Source organism: Sinocyclocheilus rhinocerous, unplaced genomic scaffold (assembly GCF_001515625.1).
Source record: "Sinocyclocheilus rhinocerous isolate Xijiao unplaced genomic scaffold, SAMN03320098_v1.1 scaffold126, whole genome shotgun sequence".
Lineage (NCBI taxonomy): Eukaryota > Metazoa > Chordata > Actinopteri > Cypriniformes > Cyprinidae > Sinocyclocheilus > Sinocyclocheilus rhinocerous.
Window position 1 is genome coordinate 646,053 of NW_015662929.1, and position 2,737 is coordinate 648,789.

Below are 2,737 nucleotides of genomic sequence, written 5' to 3' on the forward strand. Positions count from 1 at the left end.
ATTCTCTGCCAGCAGGAGGCGCTGTTGGAGCGGGAGATATAATGGTTTCCCTGGTAACGGCTGTAATCAAATAAGCACTGCGCTCACAAACGCTACTTTATCAGGCATTACAGGAAAGACGAAATGAAAATGACACCGAAGCTTTTCTGAAGTCAGTCGGTTCTTTTCAAAGATACATTCATATAGAAACACCAGCGCTGCATTTTAATTTTGAAATGTGCAGTGATCAGTTTATTCAACAAAGTAATAACTCGATGTATGGAAAACACTGGACACTGCTGTAAGTCAAATGGCCAAGTGATAAAAATAAAAGAGTTCACACATATTACACAGCCTGCTGCTCATAACTGCTTAAGAGTGCACTGGCCACGAGCGATGACATCGTGGAGGCTATTGTCGGACCCACTTTATAATCAGCCCAGAAGTTTCGTCTGAATTGCATATGTTTCTACTTTCTACTAGTAGGGTAAAACATAATTACGCTTTCGAAACGGTCTGTTTTGCCCTGCCATCATTAGCTGAAGCTGTGTGTGAACAAGAAGCGGCTGCAGAGTGTGAGCTGCTCCGTCTCTCACGCAGCCAGAGAGAGATTCTCTGGTGTTCCGCAACAACGCTTAGCTGTCCGCAGATGCTCCTGCCTATAAATCGGCCAGTACAGTAATTTAAAAATGCCAAAAATCGGCCGGCCAATCAATCGGTCGACCTCTAAAACAAAGTCTCATCTTTCAAATTATGTCCATTTTTTCAAGAAATTCAAACAATAGATACTAGTGCTGTCAAACGATTAATTGCGATTAATCGCATCCAAAATAAAAGTTTTTGTTTATATAATATGTGACCCTGGACCACAGAACCAGTCATAAGGGTAAATTTTTCGAAATTGAGATTTATACATCATCTGAAAGCTGAATAAATAAGCTTTTTATTGATGTATGGTTTGTTATGATAGGACAATATTTGGCCGAGATACAACTATTTGAAAATATTTACATGCATGCACATGTATATATTTATATTAATATAATTTATATTATATATAAATCTATTTAATATCATATTTATAATCAGAATAATATTATATTATATATAATATATAATTATATTAATATTAAATTTTTTAATTTGAGTGTTGATTATTATATGTAAAAATAAATAGTAATTAAAGTTAAGTTTGGGCTCTGTTGTTAATTGTAACCTTATAGTAATGTAAAAAGGCTCCCTATAGTTTAGAGCAGAAGCTGAGGTAGATTTTCATCCCTAGGAAAATTGTAATTGTGAAAAAGAAAGAGCAGTTTGTTCAGTAAACCACTGTTTAATTAAATGAAATTTAATGTTTAGTTTTTTCCTCCTGCAGTACGTAACAATACTGAACCGTGACCTCCGTGAAGTCCCCCACCCAACGCTAAACGTTGGCAAAATAGTCTCAATCAAAAGTTTGTGCTGTAAAAATTTTTGTTTGTGCTGCTTAGGTTTTTTAGATATTAAAAGAATATTTATAGGTCATTCTGAGGTCACTCAGCCCCCCACATACTCCAAATTTACCCCAAAGATGAGTATAAGTTCTTTCCGCAGGGAAAAAAAAATGCGAGGGATTGCGCGGGCGCCTCCATATCATACAGTAAGCGCGATAATACTCCCACACTCCTCATAAACACTTGAAATGCGCCTATATAGCGATTTTATTATTCAAATAAAAAATAAAAATAATATCCTGTTTTGGTCATATTTACTATTAATTGCCCAGCTTCTCCTATCAATGATCTAGCACAGAGACAGCTAGTTCTCAACTGAACGTGCGGGAGAAGCATTACTTCTAATTTGGCCAAAGAAAACTTGTTAAAATTGACATTTTTCTATATTAATTTGTGCATTTTTTTAAAAATTCATAAACAAAAATCTGAAAAGAATTTTAATATTTTACTTTTTCGGGCAGTATTTTGTGTGTATGGTTCTAATTTAAATTTTGGTTTTCAGGATAGCATTTAAAAATACAACAACCGTTCTTTGTAAAAAAAATTTTCATCATGGTTAAAAAAAGGAAAAACAAATAGACGCAAAAGTATAGGCTACACGGACCTGGAAACAGTATTGCATGTTTTATTTACGTGCGCAGAAACGAAAATAGGCCTATGAATATCAAGTCTTTATTTTTTGTTTTGGTTTTGTAAAGACAATGAAATAGGCCTAAGTTGTTGTTTTTTTCTTCGTTTAATTAGCCTTATTGAATGAATATGACTACTAACAATTAAGTGACTGTGACCGTCATGGTTTGGTTAACCGTTTGAATTTTACCTTATTGAAGCTTCAACTGTAGCACACCAAACCAGCACAAACAAACGAGACTATTTGGGGTAAATTTGGAGTATGTGTTTCAGTCATTTCAGTGCTTGTGTTTATCAGCCAGCCGTGGCACGTTTCTGAAGCGGCTCTCCGCGCTGCTTGGCTAAAAAATAGTCTTTTGTGAGTTTGCACAGCGTGGAGGACGGAACAAAACCTCGTCGGATCCGTAAGGGATAACGGTAACATACGCTGATCGTGGGCTACTTTTAAATGAACATTTATTTATAAAACAAAATATCTTCTTTGGCCATATATATTAGCCTACTCAATAGCATTAACACAGGCTTTACTCCTTTCAAACTTTACCTGGAATGTCACCGTTTCTGTCACTGCAACTTCTCGATCAGGCGAACGAACACACACACAATCGTCTGCCTCATGAAAAAATGTATTTTAA

The 2,737-nt window shown here is 35.5% G+C and overlaps 1 protein-coding gene across 1 annotated transcript in view; it reads left to right on the top strand.

The window, feature by feature from the left end:
- LOC107728413 (nuclear pore complex protein Nup160) overlaps positions 1-2,737 on the top strand; it is a 73,880-nt gene that overhangs the window by 6,460 nt on the left and 64,683 nt on the right. The window lies entirely within an intron of this gene.